This window comes from Megascapheus bottae, chromosome 9 (genome assembly GCF_031878675.1).
Source record: "Megascapheus bottae isolate mThoBot1 chromosome 9, mThoBot2.hap1, whole genome shotgun sequence".
Lineage (NCBI taxonomy): Eukaryota > Metazoa > Chordata > Mammalia > Rodentia > Geomyidae > Megascapheus > Megascapheus bottae.
Window position 1 is genome coordinate 62,299,377 of NC_143517.1, and position 20,384 is coordinate 62,319,760.

At 44.0% G+C, this 20,384-nt stretch overlaps 1 long non-coding RNA gene across 2 annotated transcripts in view; it reads left to right on the top strand.

Annotated features, from left to right (window-relative positions):
• LOC150059273 (uncharacterized) overlaps positions 1–20,384 on the top strand; it is a 53,838-nt gene that overhangs the window by 14,956 nt on the left and 18,498 nt on the right. The gene's annotated exons all lie outside the window — the stretch shown is intronic.

The window sequence follows — 20,384 nt, forward strand, 5'->3', positions numbered from 1 at the left end:
GAGGAGGACAAGCCCCTTTAGCATAGGCCAAAGCCCTGCAGAGCAATAGTAGCTTGACTGTGATTCGCTCCCCAAGTGTGGGTGATGCTGGCCTCAGTGGGGCCTTACCACTGATATACACGGAGTTTCCGATGTTCAGCAGTGCTTCCACCTACTGGGTCTGAAAGGGAAGAGATGTGGGAGTCTCTGTATTAATTTACTCCATCATCATTCATTTATTCATCCATTCTCACAGACTTCTTCATAAGAATTGGGTGTTTTATTTTGTTTTGTTTGCCAGTCCTGGGGCTTGAACTCAGGGCCTGAGCACTGTCCTTGGGCTTTCTCAAAGCTAAAGCTCTACCACTTGAGCCACAGCGCCATCTTCAACCCGGGTCTTTATGCCTGCTAGGCAAGTACTCTACCACTAGGCAAAACTCCCAGCCCTATAAGAACTTTTAGATGTGAACTCCACATATTAACCAAGCAGAGGAGCTCATTTTGGTAGGAGGTGGAAAGATGCTGGGCTAGCATTCTGTTTCTTTCATCCACCTTGAGCCCCATGGGTTTTTTCTGTTGGGCTTCCATAATTCCAAGGAACATAGCTTGGAAACTTGACCTTGAATGCAGGAAGTAGGAGCCCATTAATGCCCTTTAACCCGGGCTCCTGCTGGGTCAGCTTGGTCAATGCAGCCTGACACATGGTTTCCACATCTTTGAATAGACAGCTCACTAGAATATAAATGGAAACAACGTGCCAAACACAAACCATCTTGAGTGGCACAGGCGGATCATTGATAACAGTCTTGGAACAATGCTTCCTTATTGCACCAACATGTTTTTCAATATGTTTTCTATGAATCCCTGCAGGTTCAGATTTGCTTCACTGTGGTCATAGACCCCTATTGTAATAATGACTATACTTGTCATTCTCTGTTCTGTCTGTCTGTCTATCTGTCTACCTACCTGCCTATTTATCTGTCTGTGTATTTATCTACCTATGTATTTATCTATTTATTTAGTTTGTGTCAATCCTAGGGCTTGAACACAGGAGTTGGGCCTTGTTCCTGAGATTTGATGCTGAAGATTAGCACTCTACCACTTGAGCCACAGCTCCACTTCTGACTTCTTGCTGGTTAATTGGAGATACAAGTCACACAGATTTTCCTGTCTTGGCTGGCTTTGAACCAGGATCCTTAGCTCTCAGCCTCCCAAGTAGTTAGGATCATAGGCATGAGCCTTTGACACCTGTGAAAGAATGTCACATTTTGACCTGGGTCAGCCTTGAGCACTGTCCTTCTGTGCATACCTCCTGCCTACATGGGGTGATAGTCCTAAACTATCACATTTAACTTAATAACTGAGATAGGGATTGGGTCTCACTAACCTTTGTCTGGTCTGACTTTGAATGGTGGGCCTCCTAATTTCTGTCTCCCAAGTAGTTGGGACTATAGATGTGAGCCACCATACTCTGCCTTCCCCTTCCGTCTTTACCCTTTGATTCTGTTCAGGGAGGTTTGCTGGTACCTGGAACCTCTTACATGACAAGCATAGTAAGAAGGACTAGGCAGGCAGCAAAATGTACCTAGGTTTCCTCTTCTCCTTCAGCCAGGGATGAGAATGGTGAGCTAGAGAGATCATGGCCATTGAGAATCAGCACCTAGCATTTTCAAAGAACTAGTGTGTCAAACACAAAATGTTTGAGAGACTATTCATTTTAGTCTTATTTCCACCTCATCAAGGGAAACCTATTCTGATCCAAACTGTCGACACATCTTGGTTAGAGCAATGTTTCCAAAATATCATGGGAAATGAAGATGATCTGCTAACAACACAGAATCTTGGGCCAGGCAAGGACACTTAGGAAAGCAGAGCTGGACTGTATGTTACTGCTCCAGGGTCTTGTGGGTGAGGCACTGTGTTGCCCACAGTGCAGATAGTTGCAGTGACTGGAGCCCTGAGCATTAACAGCTCATGAGGGCTCTCCCTGGGGCACCACCAAGCTGACACTTGAAGGGTACAGGAAGTGGCAAGTGAAGAGGTCTGGGCAGGGAGGAGGGTGGGCAGTGTTGTGCAAAGAAGAGCAGGGTGCAGGAAAAGCAGTCCAGAAGCAGTGCCAGGGGTGGGGATAGTGTGAGAAGAGGCTGGATATGGAGATGTGCAGGGCGGTGTGGAGGGAGCTCTGAGACAGTGGAGAGCTGAGCAGTCCACTTGATTTCAGACTCTGGCTGTCTATAAAGACGTGGAACCAGTGGAGCCATTCCTTATGACACACAGATGATGCAAGCGGCATGGCCATCCCAACCTCTTGTCTTATATTAAATTCATGGATGGCTATATGGGCTCCTTTTTCATCCTCTTTTTATCTTTCAGTAGGTGAACAAAGCACCTGCTATTCATCAAAGCAGTTTATAAATGCAGTGACTCTTCACGTCACTCCCTCCATCATTCTCACCCACCCCTCACAACCCCTGAAATTTACTTTATTATTATTTTAGGATATGTATCCCATTTCATGACTGTATTCCCTCCACTTCCTTCTTCTTTTCTCTGCTCCTTGATCCCGCCCATGTCATTCCTTAGAAAAGCTAAGTCTGGGTTCTAGGAAAGGGCCAAACCCATTTTGGTCACAGATACAAAGAACATGATTCGAATTCCACTTGGTAATGGCAGTGTGGGAGTCTACTTCAAAGACCATCTTGAGGAGAGAGCCAAGGAGAGGACAAGCAAGTGTCCCAGTGACAGAGCTGGGTGGACTTTTCCAGAAGTTGTACTTGATGACTCATTGAGGGTGATGCTGGCCTTGCTCTTTAATCTCCCCTCCCATAGTCTGATCTGTAGTCCAAGGAAACCCAATCTGCAGGACTGTCATAAAGATTAAGTGACAGGGTGACAGTCTGGTAGTTTAATAACACAGCAAGCTTCTCTGAGCTTGAAAATAGTCTTTTCTTCTAATTAACCATTGCATGCATATTAGACTTGCCTCCCAGGCCTTTCTCCTAGGAAGGAAGACACCCACGGAGAGACTGGTCATATTCTAAAGCCAGTGTTTTGTGAAAGGCTAGGCCTCTCTCTCAGGCCTCTTTTCCTGCTTCCTTATTCTCATCACTTTAGATGAACTTTTCTTGCTCCTAACTTCTTCCGCAAACACGTAGGTGTGAAGAAGAGGCCATCCCAGTCCATGGGGACTTCCACTGGTCTATCTGCTTCCTTCCAGAACTGCAACACTGTAGGATGGAAGGAGGAGCAGACAAAATTGGCTGGCTGAGTTCAACTGACCCACCAAGCCCTTGCAAACAGCACCAACCAACAGAAGAAAAGCAGAGCTGTTTAACTGTTTATCTTAGCTCCACAGTGACAGCAAGCACTTTGCTGAGCCTTCCTCCAGCAGCTAACAAACTTAAGTGGAAACTAGCATGCTAGGCCAGTCTATTGTCCTAATGTTTCCAAAGCTGAGGATTTTAGATCCCAGGCCTGACTTCCAGGAGTCCCACAGGTCATGGGAAGCCACTGACTCTCCCATACCAAATAAAGAGACACAGTGAAGGACAGAGAAAGGAGATTTATTTCATCAGGCCTAGCATAAAGAAAAGCCCATCTTTAGCGATGTTTGGAGGGAGAAAATAGGAAGAGTTGGGCAAGAATGGTGAGAAGGTATGCACAGATGTGTTGGCCAGAGGAGGCCAGAGCTGGCATTGCTTTGGTGGCCTGGCAGTCTCTTCTGTCTAGATTGGTAGATGAGGCCTCGCTACAGTGAAAGCCACTGACACCTGCTGGTGGTCTGGTCTTCCCTAGCTTTCGAGATGGCTTCCATATTGCCTGCAGACAAATGCGCTTGATTTAAAAAATGAATGTGTTGATCAAGAAAAGGTGGGGAATCTTCTTTGTTCTCATCACTCCATGCTGCTCCCATGGCCACTGACCACCTCCCGTCCCCCTCCATATCCCTCTTGATTTTCAGAAAAACTTCACTCCTGGTCTTATCTGAATACCATAGATCCCAAGCCAGATGGGACAAAGACCTTCTGAAGAAAATCTTACACTCAATGTATAAAAACCTCAGCTCCCACCTCTACTTCTCCTCGCTTCTCCCACTCCCTGCTTCTCCTACTCTTCTCAGTATAACCTGGAGTACCTCTGCAGCCATGATTAAAGCCTGGTCTGATCTGTTGAGGTCACTGACTCTTTTCTCTCCTTTTGTCTGCTTGATCTTTCCCTAATAATACACACACACACACACACACACACACACACACACACACACACACACGGTAAATTCATTCATCTACTCAGAAAAAAGATACATTTGTAAAGAAATAGAAAGATCTGGAAACATTATGTTAAGTAAGGCAGGCCCAGAGAGACAAAGGATGCATGTTTTCCCTTATATGTGGAAGCCAGATTTAGCTTATAAACTTGTAGGTAAATACATTGGGTGGTATGCAAATTATACAAATGTATTCACTGAAATATGGTAGATGCAAGAGAAAACTCCTTAGAGAGACAAAGTCAAAGTTCAATAAGTTAAAACACTAGGAAGTTGGTACTCAAAAAAGAAAACTGTGGGGACTCTATTCATAAACTGCTTTCTTAAGTGATGATGCCTTGGTATAGCTACATTAAGACTGTGGGGGGGGGGGCCTGGAGTTTGGCCTAGATGTAGAATGCTTGCCTAGCATGCATGAAGACCTAGCTTTAATTCCTCGGTACCACATATACATAGAAAAAGCCAGAAATGGTGCTATGGCTCAAGTGGTAGGGCTCTAGCCTTGAGAAAGCCCAAGGACAGTGCTCAGACCCTGAGTTCAAGGCCCAGAACTGGCAAAAAAAAAAAAAGATTTTGTGTGTGTGTGTGTGTGTGTGTGTGTGTGTGTGTGTGTGTGTGTGTATGTATGTGTTGGAGTCTGGCAAGCCAAACCTTTCTCTTGATACTAGTTTGCGGGCCCAATTAAGGAGTCAGTTTTTCTTAGGAAAAAGCAATTTCTTCTTTATGTTTGAATGTTTTTCATTTGGAGGGGATTAGGGTGTAGGCCAATGTGGATTTACAAGAAACGGGCAAAAATAGCTGAAATATATAAGTCAAAAGGATCTGTTTAAGCCAAAAACTAAAAACACGATTATAAGGCAAATTACAAGAAGTAAAAATCAGAAGACATTCAATTAAATAAATTACATAGTTGATCTAGTTTAAAATAACTCCCTTTGTATGGACTATTAAAAAGATATATTTGGAACTGGCAGAAATAGCCACCCCTGTCTCTACTGGACCAAAAATGTAAGTTTTCCTTCTTTAACAAGTTCCTGCAGGGCTTAATGTCAGATGTCAGGCGACTCACGCCTAGAAAGAGACATAGTAAGGGTAGAGAAAGATCCATTATGTGACAACCGCAGGAAGACAGCCCTCCAGTACAACTTTAGTTGTCTTGAGATGGGAGATGACATGAGTTATATGCTTAAATAGACAGGGAACTGGGGGCAGAGAGTAAAAGGAATACATAATGAAGAATCCTAAGTCACAAGTGTGTTCAGTAGTAGTTAGGGGTGGCTAGAGGTGGGTGAGAAAGGTAAGGATGGGCAAGAATGTTGAAAGGGAGGAAAATGATCAAGATGTAGTATATTTGCAAGTTGCTTTGTCAAATGGCAACTCCTTTGTACCATGACTTAAATATTTTTTTTTTAAATGTAAAAGCTGGGGTTAGATTGGCCAAAAACAAATATACTCTTTACCTGACTTACACAACTGTAAACCCTCTGTATACTAGCTTCATATTAATTTCTATTTTTTTTTAAAAGATAGCTAAGTTGGGATTAGAGAGTCTGACATTTCATTGTCTCAGGACTGGTCAGATTGTAGCTTAGAACAACGGCAGGTGGTTTTGTGTCCAATGTACTTATTCCTGGGCTTTAATAGATGGCTACGAAGTTTTTACTGGCAAGACTAACTCAATTTAAAGGACATAGATACAAAATGGAGGCACTTGGGAGGCCTTGGCCATTTCTCCTGTTTCTAGTTAATTTACAGGCCCACGTAAGGAGTCAATGGTTCTCAGAAAAAAAAAAAAGGCACTTTTACACTTAGGGTTGTAGTAAACATGAAAGATTAAGGTTCCTAGAGGAAATGATATTCATATTCAGTGGATACCAACACATTCATGGAATAAATAGCATGGTTGGGGACAATGGTAGGTTCCTGAACCAAGCAGCCTGGGGGTCTTGTCCAGGGGTCAAGTCCAGGAAGTGATCTTGAAGCAGTTCATTTGATCTAGGTCTCAATATTGTCATTTGAAGGGAGAACGATAACGGGGCCTACTATATAGGTTTTCATGGGGTAGAATTTTTACAAATAAATATAGCCTTTGGCTCAAGAGTAGAAAGGAAAAAGGAGGTAGAAAACTTGCTAGAACAATGGATGCAGAATGTTAGCCTAAGGACCACATCTGAGTTGTCGAAGTCCTATAGACCTTTCTCAGCCCTGCTGCCCGAGGTTGCACTGACATGTAAGGACACTCCTCAGTGGCAAAGTGTTCTTGAAATATACAGGTTAAGGTCAGAGCTTGTGTGGTTGCTTTCACAGTCGCCTTTATTCATTGGCTTTGGATCCCACCTGGCAGAAGCCAGAGTGACCATCATTTACTCATGGCTGCGATTCAAAACCCAGATGGGATTCCCTTCATGTTTCCTGGCTGGGTGGGGACTGAGTTTCTTTTGAGCTTTTTTCCTTCTGTACTCTACATAAGTAGAACTCCATTCCATGTCAGAGGCTACTCCTGCTAAAGACAGGACATGTGGAGAGGGTTTTGCTGACTTCAGTGTTCTGCAAACATTTATTAACGTTATCATCAGCCAAGAGCCCCCAGTGCCATGCGCCCTTCCCCAGGGAGGAAAAGGAAGAGCTATTTGTTCTCACTATTCTTCATCTAGCTTTTAAAAATAGGCAGCATGCCATGATTTTAGAAAGATTAAAACATCCCCAGGACATTTTTTTTCCCTCTCCCTAAATTTCTACATTTTCACAATGTCCTGCAATTAGACCTAAAATTAAACCATGTTCCCCTTGAGTAGTCATTTTAATATTTAGATCAGAGGAGCAATTGATTTCATGAGGCCTCTCATCCACTACCAAGGCTCTTGACATCAGCATGGTCTGGTTATGGCCTAGAAGCACAGTGTGATCACACACTGGGCTCCATTCTTGGACACTGGGTCCCTCTCCCAGGCATTGGACCCTTTTCCTGGGCCTTTACATGGTGGCTTCTCAACTCTATCTCCTGTTCCCATAGATGCAGTCTTTCCTGGAAAACCTCTCTTAGCTGCTCCTTAGGCCTACTGAAGTTTCATGCCTGAGACACACAAATCCATAGATGATGCTCACAAAGCCCTGTTTCTACAAGAAACAGTTGAATGAATGAGGTCAGGGTGTTTCATTTCCCTGGGTAAAGTTTATTTGGGGTACGTCTATTGTTAAACACATTCAACCTACAAGCCTGGGGCTGGCTTCAGATGACTTTTCTCATCTTCATTAACATCTTTCCAAAGGGGATTGGTGTTTCCAGGAGCTAACTCAGAGCAGGCCAGCCTGAGGGCCACTGGCTTTTTTACCAGACACCAGCCCGTGCCACCTAGGGAAATGACATTTGAAACAGATTAAATCCAGCAAGCTGAGCCCTGCAGTGAATTAGAAATTCCTTTTGATTAAAGAAATATCTTTTATTTCAAATACATCAAATCCAAAAGTGAGTTGATTAATAAGCTCTTCCATATTCTGGGGTTGATTTTGTTTTTCAAAGAGGGATGAAAGGAAAATGGAGAGTGGGGGAAATAATTTATTACTATTTATCCACATGGCCAAAGTATTTATTATTAAGTGGGAATGACTAGGTAATGATTAATGATATGGGGGGACAGTGTCTCATATCCCTAAATCACAGACCTGTGAGCAAGTTGGTAAAGGGAAAGGCAGACTTATTTTCACCCCGGAAGATTGGAAGCCACCAGTACCCTCACCATCTCTCCACAGTTGGATGTAAAGCTGTTTCAGGCACTCTGATGCCTAGTCTGGCCTGGCAAGAGGCTCCAGGATGTCAGCAAGTTCCAGTGGAACTGGAGAGCTCCACTCACCACCAGCATCTCTGAGTCTCCTATAGTCGCAGGTCCCCAGTCTCTTGCAACAAGCAGTGCATAGCCTCCATCTCTTCATACATCAGCTTATACTAATGTCACTGTGACATTTCCATCCATACACCTAATTTCATTCCAGTCAAATTCTCTACCTTCATCTTTCTCCACCATCCTCATTCACCCTCTTAAAACAATTTCAACAAGTTCTACTTACATATTGTCCTATAAAGTACTTTGATTGTTTGCATTCTCCCTCCCTCACGGTCACCATTAGTTCTCTCTACTACCCCTGGGGCCTACTCCACATAGCTTATTGTACTTTCCTGTCACTCATGTTTTATCTTTTTATCTTTTTCTGTTTTCTTTTGAGAGTCCTGGGGCTTAAATTCAGGGCCTGGGCACTGTCCCTGAGCTTCTTTTGCTCAAAGCTAGCACTACCACTTGAGCCACAGTGTCATTTCCGGCTTTTTCTGTGTATCTGGTACTAAGGAATCGAACCCAGGGCTACATGCATACTAGGCAAGCGCTCTACCACTAAGCCACATTCCCAGCCTCTCCCCCACCCCTATTTTTTTTTCTTTTTTGAGCAAGTATCCGTTGTATAAAGGGGCTTCCCACGTGAGTTCCTTCTCTTGGGGTAGGAGTGCCTGCGGCCATCCACACCACTTTCTCCATGTCCTGACTTGTGTAGTCTCAGGAGAGTATTTTAGGATTGGTCAGGTGGAATGCTGAGCTGATGGGTGACCTCCGTGGCCTCTCAGGGCTGATGTTTGTCAGTAACAGGACAAGATCACTGGTCCTGGGTTAGGTAACCCCTCAGGTGGCTGATTCATCCCGTTTCCTCCTTAGAACATCTACTTGTTTGACTTAGGCTTGTTCTGGGTCAGTGTTTGCAACGGATTAGCCCTGCTGTGCTGGCCCAGGCAAGTTAGTCATTTCCCTGTTTCTCACCCTTCTTGGCAAGTCTCAGCTTTTATGCTACGTTGACCAAAGAATCAATGTCTTCTATGGCTTGTAGCACTTGGCCTCTAGCACGGCTTCTGCTCTACACATCTACAGCTCTTTCCTCCACATACTATGTGTATTTGGGCCTCTGCTCTTAAGTACCTTCATCCCCTGGCTGAAAACACATTTCTCCTTTTCTTTCCTTTGTGAACTCTTACTCATCCTGTAGGAGCTGGCTCACATACCCCTTCTCTTTCTGACCTCTCCAAATACATGGAGGATAGCCAACTTTAACTTCTGCAGTATGCCTAGTCAACCTGGTGTTTTACTGAAAAGAAGTTGGCATGGAGATTAAGATAGTTTCCAAAACATTGGTCCCTATTTAATAAGCAAATTACAAGTTACAGTGCAGTATGAAAGCAGGTGGCCTTGGCAGAGCAAAGTGCAAAACTCAGTGGCAACCCAAAGCCCTGAACATCCTTGGCTATAAACTTATACCTCCAGGCTTGACCATTAATTTTCATGGAGGTTCCATATTTTAATATCCCATTATTTTCTTGAATGTCTCCAAGTTATTTCAAATTTTAAATGTTCCAAAATAGCTAAGGGTCTTTCCTCATTCTTAAAATATTCTATTCCCTTCCTGTGATTTCCTCAGCTACCAAATGGCATATCTATATTCTTCCCAGCCCATTAATTCATCCACCTGCCCTCTTTTCTCCTTCCATCTGTCCGCCTACCTAGCCACCACTTTTTAATCTTTCCCTAGTACTCTTCATCCATTTATCAACCCATCTACCCATCCATCCATCCATCATCCACTTGTCCATCCTTTTTGCTCTCCCTTCATCCATTTAGCTCCTAAGCAAGAAGTATGGAAATCCTTTTACCAATCTGGGTGTTTTCCAGCTGACAACCCTGACCACCATAAAATCCACTCACAGGTTGTTGTGATTTTTGTCACCTGCATATTTCTGGGCCCCCTTCCAATCCATTTCCCTACAATCGCTGGATTGCCATGTACATCTGAAATTCCCTGGTTCAGTAAATTCCCCATTCCCGCAGGCAACAGAGCTCGATGTGTTTAACGTGGTTGTAATGGCCCTGGCAATGCTCCAGCATAATCCAGATCACTCTCTTCCCTTCTCTAGTCAATGGCTCTCTCCTGAGTTCTTGAACATTTCCTGCCCCCTTGTGTTTTAGGGTATTTACTTTGGGATTTTTCTCTACTTTCTGAATATTCTTACTTTGTTGGCTGTTCATTCTTTGGATTTCATTTCAAGTGTCCCTTGCTCAGAGGAAAGTATCTTTCTAGACTCCTGAAAGATTGTATCCCCCACAGCATTTACAGAACTGTCACCATTTCTAGTATACCTTGATTGGTTGACACAATTCCCTTACTATCCATGTTTATTGTCATTTCTTTGCTGTGTCTGTCCAGCTCTCATAGAACTGGACACCCAGCAAGGCTGTGCAAGCATTTGACATGTGTGGCTTGAATGGAGCATGAGCTCTGGGTCTGGAACATGGGTCACCTGTGCCCCGAGGGTTAGCCACTAATCTCCCGATCTCTCCTGATGCACAACAGCAAAGCCTGGGCTGCACTGATGCAGTCCAGCCAGGCCGCTTCAGTTCTTCTTGACAGCCACAGATACAGACAGTGAGTGTGAAGAGAGGAAGATGGGGGTGGGGGGACGGGGAATGAGGTGGGCTATCAAGCTAATTCCCACCTTTCTTAAGAAGATGCATTCCAGAAACCTCTAAGTTACTCCAGGGAGAAACCTTGCCATACAGCTTAGAGTCAAATCATTTATATCTTCACACACCAAAGATACAGGCAGAAATAATGCATGTGTGCATGCTTCTATAATTTATTTCTACTAACTAGATGTTGGGAGTATTTGTATGTACTGGAAATATATAAATTATTTGTTTCCTTAAATAATAGATGACATATTTATGACAAGTGCAACTAAACGGCGAGTGCACATTATAAATAGGTAATCCTGTTTGCCCACATCCATCATCCACTTGCTGTGTGCCAAGCTCTGTGCCCAGCCTTGTACAATTATTATTGCATTGCCTCCTCATTATCTCATAGAGAAGACAGAATGTGATGGTCTTGATTGTTTTTTGTTTATAAACTGAAACTGTTTTTCTCCTCCTATTTGTAATAATTAGTACAACACTTGGACTGTCCTAGCAGAAGATTACAATAGGGTAAAACCTAAATACAGAAGGCCATGGAGGATAGTGATTGTTGTTCTTAATGTACTATGTTATTTCTCATCTCTTTTGTTGTCCCTTGGTTATTCACATATTGTTACAGTATATTACCTTGTAGTCTGGTATGTTGTAAATGTGTTTATTTGAAATAGAAAAGGGAAGAGGGAAAATCAAGATGAGGGAAGAGCTAGGGGAAGGGAATTGGGGACAAAACCATGTGAAGGGGTATCAGTGTGTGTGAAGTAATGCTCCTTCTATCTGGCGAATATAACTGTAACCCCTCTATTAATTACAATAAAAAAGAAAGAACAAAAAGAATACGAAAGGAAAAAATAAAGTAAAACCTTTTCTGGAAACTCCAGTAAACAGAGAAGATGCAAGTTGTTGGTGATAGTGTAGGTCTTTCCTCCCGGGAACTGGAGGAATGGAACTCATGTACCCATGAAACTGAGGTTGGTCTGGTAGGTACTCTGCTCCCTGCACCAACACAGACTGGGCTCCAGCAACTTCAAGCTGCCTTCCAGTGAAGACCTTAGCTTACAGGGGCTAAGAGGAACATGAATGCACCAGAGTCAGTATGCTTAGAGACGGGGGCATGGATGAGCCCCCCAGAAGCCTCCACGGGTCTAATACATAGTGGTCTGTCAGGAGCAGGTTTCTCTCACCATCAGTGTCTGTACTGGATACCATCAAGTGCTAACCACACTCAGGTGTCTCCTTCCTGTTAGCTCTGCTATTCAAATCCAGAAGCTCCTTTTTAATGCTTTTCATTTTAATTTTTGTTCTAGTAATGGGGCTGGAACTTAGGGCTTCACACTCTCGCTTCGTTTTTTCAGTCAATCAGGACTGGCACTCTACCACTTGAGCCTCAGCTTCACTTCTGACTTTTTGCTGGTTAATTGGCAATAAGAGTCTTTTAGATTTGTCTGCTCAAGCTGACTTCGGACCTGGATCGAGCTATGATTATAGATATGAGCCACTGGCTATTTATTATTTTATCAGTACAAATCATTATTTTTGCCAGTTTTGGGGCTTGAACTCAGGGCCTAGACACTGTCCTTGAGCTTTCTCAAGGCTAGTGCTCTACTACTTGAACCATAGCAGCACTTCTGGCTTTTTCTGTGTATGTGGTTACTGAGGAATCAAGCCTAAGTTTTTGTGAATGCTAGGCAAGCACTCCACCACTAGGCAACATTCCTGGCCCCAGTAAAAATAATTTTACAAAGAGATTTCATTGTGATAATCCATGCATGTACATAATTTACTATGATCAAATTCCCTCCATTACTCATTCTTATCCATTCTCACATTCTATTAAACAATTTTTCATCTTCTTCCTCCTCCTCCTCCTCCTCCTTCTCCCTCTTCCTCTCCCTCCTCCTCCTCCTCCTCCTCCTCCTCCTCTTCTTCTTCTTCTTCTTCTTCTTCTTCTTCTTCTTCTTCTTCTTCTTCTTCTTCTTCTTCTCCTTCTCCTCCTCCTCCTCCTCCTCCTCCTCCTCCTCCTCCTCCTCCTCCTCCTCCTCCTCCTCCTCCTCCTTCTTCTTCTTCTTCTTCTTCTTCTTCTTCTTCTTCTTCTTCTCCTCCTTCTCCTTCCTTCTCCTTCTCCTTCCTTCTCCTTCTCCTTCTCCTTCTCCTTCTTCATGGGGCTTGAACTCAGGGCCTGAACACTGTCCGGACCTCTTTCACTCAAGACCTCTACCACTTGGAGCCTTAGCTTCACTTCCAGTTTTCTATTGCTTAATTGAGGTAAGACTGCCATGGACTCTCATGCCTGGGCTGGCTTTTTACCGTGAGTCTCAGACCTCAGCCTCCTGAGTAGCCGGGATTACAGGTGTGAGCCACAAGCACTGGACTGGGAGATGCTTTCTTGAGGGACCACCTGGGACCACCATCTTTACATATAGCTCAGTTCTCTGGTCCTTACTCTAGCTCTACAAAACGTCTTGATGTTCTTATTCCTGTTTCCTCGTGGACAGCCCAAGGCTCTGAGTGACCACCTATCTTCCACAAGGCGGAAAATAGTGCCAGTCTTGGATTTTCAAGCTTTGTTAGCACCTTGCCCTTCAATTGACCTAAGTGATCCAAGCTCAATATTGTTAATTAGAAGAAAATGGGGGGCAGGGGCAGAGATAGATCTGGAGGGTGTTCTCAGCAATCACCATATGCTGCTCAAACCTGGAGTGCTTGGGTCTATATGCAGAGACGGTCCCTTTTGTCCACTGAATTAAATCATGCCAATTTATTTCCCACTCAATTCCAAACTGAGGTATAGAGGAAGCAAGGATGTGTCAGATGGGAATGTCCTGAGAATGTGTGCACATGAACTTGTCCTCTAAACCCACCTCTAATACTAATTAGGCCCAGAAGCTCTCTAAGGGGCCCATCTGCTAATTTAGAGACTCATCCTTCCTTAGGCTTGGTGATCAAGGACACTATTTTCTTCATTCCCCTTATCAGTGTCATGTCTATAGCTCAGAAGTTGCCAATGGCTCTCTATCTCCTGGATGTTTTCTCTGCAATCTACACTTTTGACATGATACAATGTGGCTAACTCCATGGACAACACTACCTACCTTTGACCTTATGCCCTACCACACTGGTACTGGAGGCCACTGGAGAGCTGGGGGCATTGTGCTCTAAGATGGGATTGCCAATAGAAAACCAAAGATATTTCAATGATATTCCTGTTTTACTAGCCGAGAAGTGTGTGTGTATGTGTGCATAAGTGTATGTACTCGTGCGTGCATGTGTGTGTGTGTGTGTGTGTATTCACTTTCTTTAGTTTGGTTTTGATTCGCTTTAGTCTTATGCAACCCGTCCTGCATTGGAACTTACTCTGTGGCCCAGGCTAGCCTGAAACTCCTGACCTCCTGCATTAGCCTCCGTAGTGCCAAGATTATAGGAGTAACTAGTAAAAATAAATTACAGAAGCATGCCTACTTCTGCATGTATATGTATGTATATGCACATGTATTTTATATAAAGTGTGAGGATGAAAATTATTTGACTCTATGCTGTGTGTGGGGGTTGTTCCTCAGGGTAATGTAGAGGTTTCTGGAATGCATTTTCTTAAGAAAGGTGGGAATTAGCTTGCTAGCCCACCTTATCTCTTCTCCCTCTCCTCCTGCTTTCTGGCTGTGAGGAACTGAGGCTGCCTGGCTGGCCAGTATCAGTGCAGTCCATGCCTTCAGCATTGTGTGTCAGGAGAGATCAGTGGACATTTTCATGGGGCACCTGGGTTATGGCACTTTCGGTGTGACTAATATTTCTAGGGTTTAGGAACTTAGAACTGTGCTGTAGCCTCATGGCCTGGGAAGGTTCTTCAGCAGAAGAGTTGAGTGTCTGTGTACCAGGATCTGTTCATGAGACAAGTTAATATTTTAAGCCATTAGCATCAAAATGGATTTCACAAGTGACAGATACTCTCCTCTCCTGGTAGGGAGGAGGAATCACAGGTCTCCATTTGTGTCTTAGCAGAGCACATCATCGTCATGAGCCACTCATTGAGGCAAATTTCTGTCTGGGTTTTCCTTGATATCATTTACGTGAGATGGATGATAACAACAGAAGCATTTTACTATAGTCTCAGAATTAGGATGCACCCCCCCCCCCCAGACGGAGAACTCCAAAAGATCCACATAAGGCAGGCCTGGTCCACACAAGGAAGAAAGAATCTTCTGAGAGACATGCAGTGTGGAGGGCTTGAGGAAGGGAAGCTTCCACAGACGCGGGGTGGGGGGGGCATAGAAGAGGAAAGGGGCAGTTCACCTCCATGAGGGTGGAAGAGCATGGACAGCCTCACACACGTCTCAGGTGTTCGGCCAACATGAGCCAGCAGCAGGTGGGAAGGTTAGAGACACATGCAGCCACAGTGAGAAGGAGGGTGTGGGGCGGGCTAGACAGGCAAGGGCACGTCAGTGGCTTGCTCAGGAATCTACTGAGTATGGGGGTTCTGGAATGAGGTGTGAGTAACTGTTGAGGACAGAAATGAATGTGGCTCCTGAAATGTCAGACATGGCTTGGACAGATGCCCCAGGGTCTCTCTCTAGAGGATCAGCTGAAGAAGCACTGATAGGATGCCTGATGAGTAGAGCCTGGCAAAAGCAAGGAGAAGACTTCTGCCTGTTTGTCTTTTGGTCCCCTTCCTCTTTTCCCCTGGGTCAGAAGGGTCCAAAACAGCAGGAGAATTATAATGGTCTGGGGATACTACTAGATCTCACTAGCTCCTATCCTCATATCACTGGTTCTCAAATCCAAAGGCAGCCTAGCTGAATGAATCTGTGTATGGAAATTTACATCCCAGTCTGGGCCCATTATAATTCCTGAAGATCATCTAAAGCTATGATCTTTACCAGAGGTGTCATTCAGGTCAGAGCAGAGAGCTGGCAGACTATGTCTGAGGAACTTCTGTGGTAATCTTCCCTGACTAAACTTACCTGTCCAATAAACTGAGTACTTACTAGCAAGAATGATGACACAGAAGTGTCATCCCACTACAAGTTCACTGTTAGGAGTCTATCATTAGACTCTGAACTATGCAAACCTCCACTCTGTCCACAGTTGCATGCATTGCTTTGCAAAGTATACATTATCTTTCTCTCTGAGCCTTGGCTTCAGAGACTGCAGTGTGCCGTGTTCACCAAGGGGCATCAACGTGCATCGATATGCACCAAGGAGACAGGATGCTAAGGGGACACTTCTGTCCCCTTGACCAGATGCCAGCATGGATGACACAAAGAAAAAGGGGGCAAGATTCCTGTGTATTAGGAAGAGAGGATTTTTGAGTCTCAGAGGGCAGGTCTTTGGCAGACCTGTAGTGGCAAAGGGAGGCTTTTTTCTTCAACAATTATCCGTCATGAGAGTAACGCATGTGCATAGATTTGGGGGTGAGAAAGCCGAGGAGGTGGAAAGGAAGCATCCGCCTATCTGCTATGATTGAAGGATGACGTATAAGGTGTGCGAAGTGAGCAAGTTGAAGAATCACGAGCTATGTATAGACATTGTCTAGCTGGATGCTTTGTTAAGGATGCCTTTCTCGGAGTCAAGTGAGTCACTTCTATTGTGGCCAAATGGCAATAACTCAGGTAGTGGATGGTGAGGGCTGGGGAGGAGAGGCAAAGATGCTAGTTCTGGTGATTCCAAAACAAGGATAGAGACCAGACCTGGGCAAAGGAGGTGAGCACAGAACAGATAAAGCTGGGAAACCAATTCTGATGATCCTATTTACAAAAGACAGAAGTCGTTTCCAGAGAGAAATGGAAACTTAGTTGTGGTCACAGAATGAAATTCATTATTATTCTGTGGTCTTTGAAAAGAAAAAGATGGAGAAAGGGGACTTAAGGGTCAGAGGAGACCAGAACTGAAAGGCAAAACACACATCATCCTTAATGAGAGTACAGATCCATCAAAAGACCCACACATTGATCCCGAGCCTTCTACATGTAGACAGGTAGAAACGAGTGAGATCAGTGCATTAAAGCTGAATCCATTCTTGACTCACTCACCCTTTCAGTGGTCATTGTCATGCTATCAGAATTCTACCTTAATCAGGACAGACAATATGACCCACCTCATAGGATTGCTGCAAGGATGAACTGGGAGCACAAAACACCCCTTTCCCACAGGTCTTCAGAAGATTTGGAATTGTGCAATCTTAATGATGTGTCTTGGTCCGAGGCTTTTGGTTTCCCCAGAGAGTCAGATATCTGGAGATGAGCTTCAGGAACAGAAAGTTGGGTGTCTGGAGGGGAAGGCACTCTACTCAGCTAGTCATTATTTCTTAATCTCAGCATACTTGCACTTCTAATTGGCATCATAAAATGTCTCTGGAGAGAAAGAATTGCAAAACACATTATAGCTATCATGGTCCTAGGTAAAAATAATGAGCTAGGGGTGGGTGGGAACTATTGAGCTTAAAAACTGCCTTTCCTTAAATGGGAAAAATCCAATAGAATAAATTAGAAGGAGCTCATATTTAATGCACTGCATTTTATGGGCCAGATGCATTCATGTATTGCTTTCAAAACAATGATACAAACAGGATGCCAAGGAAAATATGCCTGCTTTAAACAATGGGAAATTGATAGTCGAGAGATCTTAGTGACATACCCAAGGTCAAGTTGTAAAACAGACCCATGTAACAGCAGAGTAACGCTCTCCATCACACAGTGGGACAGAGACCAGGGTGGGTTTCCCGAAGCAGGTGGGGCTGATGGGTTCAGTAGCTCTGCCGAGATCACAGTGGATGGAAGGAGGAATTACTGAACAGCAGAGGGTGGAAAAGGTGGCCATGTAATAGACATCCTGAATTTGTTCAAGTATGACTCTGGTGTTGGCTGGAGTCAGTTCCTTGCTAAAAGGTGTGCTGCTTTCTGTTGTAGGACTAAGACATGTCTATGGTTATGCTAAATAACAGAATGCTAGGCAGTCTTTACATTAACATAATCCACCATTTGCTAGGCACTGTCACGTTGGATCTTTCCAAAGTTGATCTCCTTCTATTCTAAGGAACTCTGTGGGGCAGATGTGATAGTTTCCACGTCCACAATGAGGAGTCTGTACCTCAGGGACGCCGCCTGGCTTGCTTAACATTACACTGTTAGAATACAGCTCCCCTTGCCCTGAGAGTTTATGTTTATTTTACTGTATCCGGGGTCTGAAGGTGCAGGAGAGTGGATGAAATGACTCCATTAAGCTGTCATTTTTGTAACAACAGTGTAGCAGCAGTTCTATAATAATTTCCAAACAAATAAATCTTGTCAGAGGGTTTTACGCTGATCTGTTCTGCAAGGCATAACCGGGTTTAATACTGGTGTTAGCGGTAATAGTCCAAGAGAAAAACTTCTGATTTTTCTTTACCCTGAGATGACTCCTGTATCTGTCTCATAGAGCGTCTGCATATTGGAAGCACCTCTACATCCTTCATCATTGGCTCAGGGAATCTTCCTTCCTTGGACTTCCTTCCTTATTGAGTCACCAATGCTATCAAGTCCAACTAGGGACCAGTGCTGTTTGATTGCAGTCAAGGAATAGAACTTAGCTGCAGTCTGCGAGGTTTGAGGCACAGGTGGTTTGGCCAGGGTAGAAGATGCTAAGAGAGAGCCTGCTGTCATTCAAGTGGCCATCAGCCTGTGGAGACTCCAAGGATAACGCATGCACACATAGCCATCAGTTACTTGCACACCAGGAGACTTTCTGAGTGAGTAAGGTCATGGGCACCATATCCTTGAATCCTCTTTTAAATTCCAGAAGGCCAACAGCCCCTATCAACAACATTTTAAAGCTCAGGAAACTGAGGCCTGAGAAAGTTAGTATTGTACACACATGGTTGTCTAACAGGAGAGCATGAGTTCTGGTTCAGGCCTCTTTGATACCAGCATCTTCCCACTTATGATTTCCAACAGTCAGAGGGAGGATTCTGACAGTGCTGCTCATAGCAGGGCAGCTCCTGTCCCACACTGGGGATGGAGGGGAGATAGTGGTAAGATTCTTAGAGCAAATCACTTTTCTGGTAGACCGAGAAAGTCCTGATTCTGCACCCTTCAATTTGAGAGATGCTTTTCAAAGCAAGGTTGCAAAGACACTGGTCTGAAATTAGACCTGAACAAAGCCTGGGTGGGCAGAAATGTGGATTATGTGCACTCATGAGGTATTTTTCTGGTAAAATGAGGCAAATTGTATTAATCATAGCTGGCTGGAGTGAGTGAAGTGGAGCTTGTTTAAGAGCATGGCAGTGAATTATTGCAAGAGGAATATGGTTAAGCTCAGGAATGTGCATAGCCAGAGAGGAAATACAGAAGGATTCTTTCTAGCCTGCCTTTGGCTTGCCTTCCTTTGGGAAAACAGTTCTTTTCTTCTCTGCTCCAATCCCACCCAGCTGTCATCAGCTCTCAAGTTCCGGAACCTTATGTTTCAGCCACCTGGAGAGACATATCTTAATTTCATTTGCAAAACCCTGGGGCAGTGGGAATTCAGAGTTGGTGGTATTCAGTGCCTAAACAATCAGTTGTAGCCTGGGGTGTGGTTAACCAGTTATCCTCAACAGCTACTCTACTGGCCGAAGAGAAGACATTAGAATAGGCAGGTAGCCAGGCCTAGACAAGAAAAGGAATGCTTCCACCTTTTTGTTTGTGATTTCATCTGGAACTAGCTCCCTGGGCTCACAATAGCAGCCACCCTCCTACAGAGCCCCACAATGAGGCCACATGGCCACCTGCCAAGTTGAGAAGGGACCCAACAGTCCATGACCACAAATCTCCCTGCCATGCTACAGCACAGATAGCTGGGGAAAGGTAGTCTTTTTCCAGTTGCCTGCCTTACATCTGAAGACACACCATTTCTGCTTAGGCAGACCACTGGCCCCACACAGCTCTTCAGGAGGAGTGTGCTGTCCATTTCTGATACAAAGCCTTTCCTTTTCACAATAAATACTCTTTCTCTGATGCATTTTCCTTTGTCTGTTTCTTCTCCATTTTCCCACCATGGGGGGTGGCTCTCTCATTTCAGACAATGTATCAAAAGACCAAAATCATTACAGTAACATTCTACCTAAGGACCACTGAAACTGGTCACAGTGGAAAGATTCAAGGAAGATCTGACGGTGGGCAGGCAACTCTGTCACAGTGAAATAAGCATATGCAATAGAGCATATTCAGACTCAACAAAAATACAATTGGAAAGAAAGTGGAGGGTTTTGTAAGGGATTCTTTGGCCCAGGGTAGCCAATGGGAATTATCTAGTCTGTTCCTTTATTATAGTTTTTGAATGCAGCGTTCTGCTATTGTTGATTGTAACTGCAGCAGTCTAAATTAGCTTGTGTTGAGTTAAAGTGCAGTTAACAGAGATTGAGCCTAGCTTTATGTGGAAGATATATTGAGAGAGGCTTATCAGGTAATCCTAGCACAAAAGGAATAATTTCTTTTTCCAATTTAATTCAAACACATACTTGAATACAGAAATTCAGGACTTTGATGATTTTTACATTTACACATATTATTTGTTTTAGTAGACACATAATTAGGAGATATTTAGGGAACACAGTGGGAGGTTTCAATGCAACATGTAATGATATATATATATATATATATATATATATATATCTCACCAGTATCTTAAAT